This window comes from Neovison vison, chromosome 1, assembly GCF_020171115.1.
Source record: "Neovison vison isolate M4711 chromosome 1, ASM_NN_V1, whole genome shotgun sequence".
Taxonomy (NCBI): domain Eukaryota; kingdom Metazoa; phylum Chordata; class Mammalia; order Carnivora; family Mustelidae; genus Neogale; species Neogale vison.
Window position 1 is genome coordinate 8,547,421 of NC_058091.1, and position 7,885 is coordinate 8,555,305.

A 7,885-nucleotide genomic window follows, 5' to 3' on the forward strand; every position below is an offset into this window, starting at 1 on the left:
AGTGGCATACAACCTATAGTATCAGCAGCATTTAGTTCAGACAGGCTTCTCACACTACAGCTTCGAGACACCGGTTCCCAATATTTCAGGTGGAAATAGAAGTGATCTAAGTTTTTGCTTTCCCTCCTTTTTTCTTTAAACAATATCTATGATAAAAGTAATGACCTCAAAATTGTGAGTGTCAGATTTTGGAAGAAAATATACAGGGTACATAACAGCCTGTTTAGTTGGAAAGAAAGGAGCTCATGGAGCCCCGATAATGTCTTGCTGAGCCCACCCCCTCAGACACCCTCTTTCCTCACTAGGTATCAGGGGAGAGAGCCTTGCTCCTTCTTGCTCTGTAATTAGAGACCCTAATTACTAATCACTAATCACTAATCACTGAACCCACACTATTTCTTTTAACCTTCACAGTGACCTTGTGATTTACATTCTAACACCATGGTTAGTAAGTGAAGGACCCCAGATGCACTTCTGGTCTATTGAATCTGCAGCCCCGGCTTTTAAGTCACAAAAAAAAACAACATCTTTGCCTGGTGGTCCAGGACCCCCTTTTTGCTGATTTACTATCTGTGTGGTCTCTGGAAAATGGTGAGTGAACTAGGTGAAAAGCCAGGGGCTGGGCAGAACAATAAGCATTTTACACAAGGTGAAGGAGAAATGCCTAAGGTGACAGTCAGGACAGGTGCCACCTCAGAATGTCCCTGAAGCCATCCGCTCCCGGGGCTGGACTTTGGCAGGAAGAGAGCCAGGTGCGGGCCCTGCAGCACAGCAGGGAGGCACACCAAACTTCGAGGGACACTGGGACTCGGTGCCCTTCCTCCACGCTGGCTCCGCCTACCCCAGCAACCGGGAGTCAAGAGATTAGTCCTTTGGGAACTCCCTTGGGAAGCCCAAGAGACTGAGGAGAGAAGCTTAAATCCGGGGGTAAGCCTTGTTCTCCTGCCAAAACCCTGACTTGACAGAATCAAGCTATGTGGGAGAACAGCAGTCTTCCCCAGCGAAATCCGCCTTCTCTGCAGCCTCCACCCAGATAAGCGATTTCCTTTCAATGAGTTTAAAATTACAAAAGAAAATCTTGTTCCTTTGGAAACTTTATTTCCAGTGGGGCACAGAACTAGGATATAATTTAAAGTACAGCATTCCTTTTGTTACTTGTAACAAATTTGCTGAGTCTCTGCCTAAGAGAGACAAATGCTGGAAAATGTGAAATGAGAGCAGTCTAAAAGAAAACAGAGAACGTAATTTTTTCCACTAGTAAGTTTTTCAAAAAGATAAACCTACTGGTCAGAGTCTTTATAAAATCTCAAGTATGCATACAACCCCCACTACGAGCGGGGCACTGTTCTAAACACACTGATTCCATAACAACTCCATGGGGAAAGGACCATTACTGATACCATTTTACAGATTAAAAACCCGAAGCACAGAGGTTAAGTAATTTGCCCAAGGTCACGGCTAGTCCTTGGCAGATGTGGATACAAACCTCTCAAAGCATAGGTTATGCTATGCTATCCTGGTCCTCCTTTTGTGGTAAATAAGAATTGTCTAGTATGAATTATTTGTGTCTTGGTAAAGGAAAAATGAACATAGCTCAAAACAGCTGGGCAATTCCCGCCAGACTGAGTCCCTGGACCTTCTGTCCAAGACTCCCCAGCCCCACTCCACGACTATCCATCCCACCGTGAAGCCCAGACTCTGGTCCCCAGACCTGGGGCTGCCTCAAAATTGCCAGGTTAACCAAAGCCATGCCTACCTCCTCAAAGCTATTTTTCCAGCACTTTGACTCCTATTCCCAGCAGCCTTTCTGTCAGTGTTGAGCCACACCATGGACAGGCTGGGGCAGGGAGCAGAATCTTATCAAACAGAGTCTACGGTGCAATGGACTGTTGGCTTTTAAAAGAGGTGCTTCTCAACCCAAAAGCTTCTCTGATGGGTAGGAGTGCAGACAATGTGACAAAGAGAATAAAGAATTAGGTGTCGGGCAAGAGACATAGTTTTTAAACATACATTTTTTAATGAGATAATTCACATACCAAGAAATTGTACAATCATCATTACTACCCAATTCCAGAACATTTTCATCACTCCAGAAAGCCCTCATATCCATTAATAGTGATGCCCATTTTTCCCACCACCCCACCCCCCTACCCACCAGCAACTGCTAATCTGCATTCTACCTCCACAGATTTGCCTCTTCCGGACATTTCGTGTAAATGGACTCATACAATATGCAGTCTTATGTGACTGGCTTCTTTCACTTAGCAGAAGAATTTCAAGATTCATCCGTGTTTAGCATGTATCAGTACTCCATTCCTTTTGTGGCTGAATAATATTTCATTGTGTATAATAAACCCTTTGTGTAGACATCCATAAGCTGACGGACATTACGATCATTCTATTTTTTTGTCTATTGTAAATAATGCTGCCATGGACACTGATCGGCAAGCTTTTGTGCGACGTAATATGGTCATTTCTCTTGGGTACACAGTATGTGCCCTTTATCAGTAGTCTCGGCTACCCAGTCAGCCACGCTCCGGAAGCAGATGACTCTCCTTCTGACCTAATGTGAGAAGGTCAGGAGTAGCCTAACACTTTGTCACAGTGCCTATGTCATTCACCACATACATCTCATCATGGGACAGGTTCTCATCTCACATCACCCCAAAAGGAAGAGTACACAGCACAGTAAGATATTTTGAGGGAGAAACCACATTCACAGAATCCTTATTACAGCATGTTGTTATCAGTGTTACAATGTTATCATTTGTTATCAATGTTATAGCATATTGTTATCTCTTTTATTATTCGTTTTGGCTGTTCACCTCCTACTGCACCTGATTTATAAATCAAACACTATCACAGGTATATGCACACAGAAAAAACAGAGCATACATAGGGTTCTGGACTCCTCATGGTTTCAGGCATCCATTAGGGGTCTCAGAATGTATCCCTCACAGACAAGGGAGGCTACTTTGGAGTGGAACTGCATGTGGAAATGGGATGTAGTATTTACAATGGGAAATTTAGAAGAACCTGTAAGCTATAGATTCTAGATGACCGCCTGCAATAGTCCCACTACTTACAGCTACGTGACCTCCTTGAATTGGCAGTTTTTTGTTTTGTATGTGAAATTTCTTCGATGAAGAAATTTTCCTCTTAGTTGTATAGATTAACTGTTTGAGTCTGTGAAAGTGTCTATACCTTTTATATGATGCTCTTTAGCGCTCATCATACCCCTTGTCAGGGAGGGTGGCCATTTATGGGGATATGCTGGGAACACCACCCCTGCCACCAACACCCCGGCCACCAACACCAAAAGTGAATCCTGTTCCTTCCCAGCCAGGGGCCCTGCTGAAAATGGTCTCATGGGAGACTCTAGCTGGGATGGTGCCTTAATGAGTTAGCTTCTGAGGTGACTAGGAGAAGAAAAAAATCTTTTAGGTGAGGATTTCAAACCTACTTGCAAGCCAGAGTGGGTGATATTTTTCCCCAGGGCCCTCCTTAAAGCCCCTTATATCACACTATTTAGGTGAATCTGCTTAGAATGTTTCTGGATGAACACATTACCTTGCTCAAGAAAACACTTCTCCTGGTGGGAATGCCCCCTTGGAGCCACTCACTAATGTGTGGATGAGGCTATTGTCCTATTCCTACTGACCCAAATGCTAGCTAACTTGACCCCCGATATGTTTACTGACAGATCTGTGCATCCATCAACTGAACTAATGCAATGAGACCTTTATAAGGGAAAAACAATGTGTCCCTACCCACTCGATTTTTCAGAAAAATAAAATTTCCAATTGAACTAGACTGATTAGCATTTCGGTCCAAGACCTGTTGATCAAAGCAAGGCACGGAGGACTCAGCAATGACCAACACTGATGTGGCTCTGCCTCCTGGAGCTCAGGGTCCAGCAGGCGTGCGACCTTGGCATAATTTTATATGACCACATGCTACAGGCACATTGCATGTGACCAGACAGCCCAGGGCTCCCTGCCACTCTCTGGCCCAGAACCTCCCTTCAAAGAGTCACCCTGGTCTGGACTTCCTGGCCATGTTCTTTCAAAGACGCCTGCCTGTGTCACTTACCTCACAGCCCTGCTTCCATTTCTAGTTTGTAATTACAGCTAAGTATTCTGACAAACTTACATGGTAGTTAAACCCACAGGAAACAGAAGAAAGATGCCCAGGACTGAGTTCCAGTCTGCTGCTTACTAGTTCGGTGGATTCTCTGAGATCGATTTTCTCCTTGGTAAACGGGACAGTACTCATACCTACTGCAAAGGATTATGGTAAAGATGAAATGAGACTATGCAACACTCTGAGAACAGGGCCCCCACAGAGTAAGCGATTGACAAATACCAGCAGACATTATGACTCTCCTTATTAATGTGTCCATGGCTCCTGTCTTCCCTGCCCTCCCAAGCAACTATATGTAGTTTAATGAATGTGTACTTCATATTCAAACCCTTGCCTTGCTGAGAGCTCACAGTTGAAAGAGCTCCATTGTCGGGCCGTGGGGAGCTTTGGAGACAGGTGTGCTGCTCAGTGCGGGTCAGGCGCAGGCGCAGATGTATGTGCTCCATCTAGAACACCCTTTGAGGATCTTCGCAAATGTTACTTGCCTTCCCCTAAAGGGACATTCTGCCTTTCCCTAAAGCTGGTCCTGCTCACAATTTTGTTTGCATCAACAAACATGTTTTTTGTTTTTATCACTTTCCTGATTCCAAACTTTCAGTGTTTATGGTGCAACTTGAAATCCTTAACCCTAGTGATTTGGTCCATCACTTTCCAATCTTACCCAAATTTCCTCTCATTTCAGCTCCAAACAGCTTCACTCATCAACTGGCCTCACAAACACCTGCTCTCCAGCCTCACTGCTTTTGCTAATGCTACTCCCGTAAGGGCCTACTTAGCCAGAGGGAGCCATTCTGTTGTTCATGCAGTAAACTTAAGATTGACCCTGCCGCTCCCAGAGGAACTGACTTAAAAGGTAGCAAAGCCCAGATACAAGGGCAGGTGGAAATATCCAATCAGTGGGGTGCGCAGGCTGTCTCCCTAGCTACCGAGGAGAGTGGGCCCCGCCTTTTGGGTGCCAATTCTGACCAAGGTGATAGGCTAGTTCAAGTATCTACTAGGGTAAATTGAAATTCAATTGGCCACCGGTGTGTGACCTAGCATGACTGTGCAGTTTTCTCTGGGTGTGTTGCGGTCTCATTGGCCACCTGTGTGTGACCAGGCTCAACCACCTCTATAAAAGTTAGTCTGTGAGGGTGGGAGGGGTCGCCTCTTTGTAAGAGACGGCCTGATCGGTCGTTTGATTCTCGCTGCTTGGCGCAAAATAAAGCTTTGCTTGACCTTCACTTTGTATCAGTCTCGCTCCTTTGATTATAGACCCTAACACTCTCTCCACAAACATGCCTTTCCTTCACCCCATCTACACTATCCAGTCCATTGTTAGCCCAGCTCAAAGGCCATTCTTCCAGAAAGTTCTATCACACCCGAGTTACTGCTTCCACTAGGCCTCACTCCATTTTCTCTCTACATCCCCAGGGCATTCATAGTATTCTTCTAAAACGTTCTCTGTATTATGGTTATCTGAATACGTGTCTTATTGCTGACATATAACTGTGGGGTACCGTAACTCTGTTATTATAGCATCATATTTCATATTGTAGTACCCCACAAGGGAGTCCCATACAGTAGGTATTTCAAGTTTGTTGAGTTGAGTAATCCGCACCCTCAAGACAATTGAGTTTCAACATTAACTCCTTAAATAACCAGCGTCACCATGATACACGTTTATATCACTAAAAACTCCTGTGTGTCCCACATCCCACTGCTAAGAGTCAGCTCCCTGTCGGCAGGCCACCCTGCCTGATGGCTGGCTGTGAAAACTTGCGCACATTCTTAACTTCACTGGGCTTCAGTTTTCTCACCGCTAACATGGGACAATAGCAGTACCAACTCATAGGGCTACTAAGAGGAGAAAGTGAGTTAGTCCATTTAAGCCCTTAGGAGAGTGCCCGCCACACAGGGAACACTCACGAAATATCAGCAGTTACTCACATGAAGGCCAAGTTCCTCCTGGCTCTCTCCTTGGAGAAATCTGGAAAATTGACAACAGGGATGCTGTCATTACTGACTCTCACCAGCAGGAGGCACCCAGCCTCCAGGGCTGAGATGACTTCCCTTGCGGTTGGAGCCGGGGAATGGAGAACTCCGTTTGGGATTGCTGGAAGCAGAGGTGTGTTTCTAAACATCCGGAAAATTTCGGTTTAAAGGTCACCGCAAAGCCCTCTGCAAGAAGTGACACAGGAAGGCACTTGGCAAGTTCTACTGTGCCTTCTTCTCCACCCATCACCTGTTTGGAAAAGGCCAGTGAGCCAAGGTCTAGATGGGAGAGCAGGGCGGGCTGGCCCAGGGACAAGGGAGGAAGGAACTTGGGCTTATAGCTGGAGGTGGATGTGCTGATTTTAATTCCATGATTTCTTCCAGGATTAACTGATATGCATCCACTTAGCCTAGCTGGTATGGCCACCTCCTGAACATGGGGTATGAACATGGGGAAATCAACTTCCTTTCAGTTTCTTCCTCCTTTCCTCTTCCAGTCAGGAGGTTCATGACCTATTCCCTGGATCTGGGCACACTGTGGACCACCTGTCCTAATCCTGCTGGTATTTCTAGGTTGAGCTCATAATCTGCCTCTTCCAGGAAGCCTTCCCTGATCTGTCTAGTTCAAAAAACTCCTCTGCTGAGCATCTCTCACTGGCCGTTCCACAGTCAGGCACTGTCTCCAATGTTGCCTGTCTGGTACTTACTTTTTATGTGGCTTCCAGGGTACAGGGACATGCCTTGTCTGTTCCCCATGTAGAAGTTAGTGCAGAGTCCTTCATGGAGCTCAGTAGATACTGACCATGGAATGACCAGAGAAGGTCCAGGAGTTTTGAAGGTATGTGAGAATGAATGGATGGCTCCTTAATCTCCACCATAGACATAAAAATTCCCACTCGAAATGTGACCTTGCCCATGGGTGTGACGTGATGAGCCACTTTCTCCAATGCTGTAATCAAAATGTGACAAGCACAAGCTCTTAGAGTCAAGCTCTTAGAAGTGTGCGTCGTCTGGTCCCTTCCACTCCCTCAACAGTGTCCGTTCCATTTTTCCACCTTGGTTGACTTGCCTTATTTCATATTCCATGAGATTGTTGGCCACTCACTCTTCATCTCGGAAAACAGAGGTGCCCCTGGCCCCTGGGCAATTTGAAAGGGAGCCTAGCCAAATAGTTGAAGATTTGCATGGAGTTTCAGTCTCCCTACCCGGAAAATGGGCATGCCCTGTGTGCTCTCCTGCTTTTCTTTGTTCCCATCAGGAATCTGATACTAGTTTAAGTCCATTTCCTATGCCTTGTCTCTTATGAAATGAAATAACTTTGTTTTCTTCTGAAAGGCAATGAACACACCAGAAACCAGCTGGGAGATTTCAGGATGGGGTAGGGCGTTCTCTTAGCCCTCAACATATTCTGACTGCTTCTCCTTAAAAGTTAAAGCATTATTGGCTCAGAAAGAGCATTCAAGTGAATCTATGTATCTGACAACTGCTAAGCTGTTGACCCTCTTGAACTTGTCTTAGCTGCGCTCCCCCCCATTCAGATATGTCCCAAGGCAGGGGCCATGCCCTCTTACTCTGTTTTCTACCCCCAGAACCTACCCCCAGCACTGGGCCAGGTATTTTTCAAGTGCAAGAGTTGTTGGAAGAAGAGATGAGGTGAATGACGGGACTGCCTGTAACCCTTCTGCCCAGAACACACAGGGTGTGCCCATTTTCCAGATAAGGAGACTGAAACTCCGTGCAAACCTCCAGCAATCTGGCCAGGCTCCCA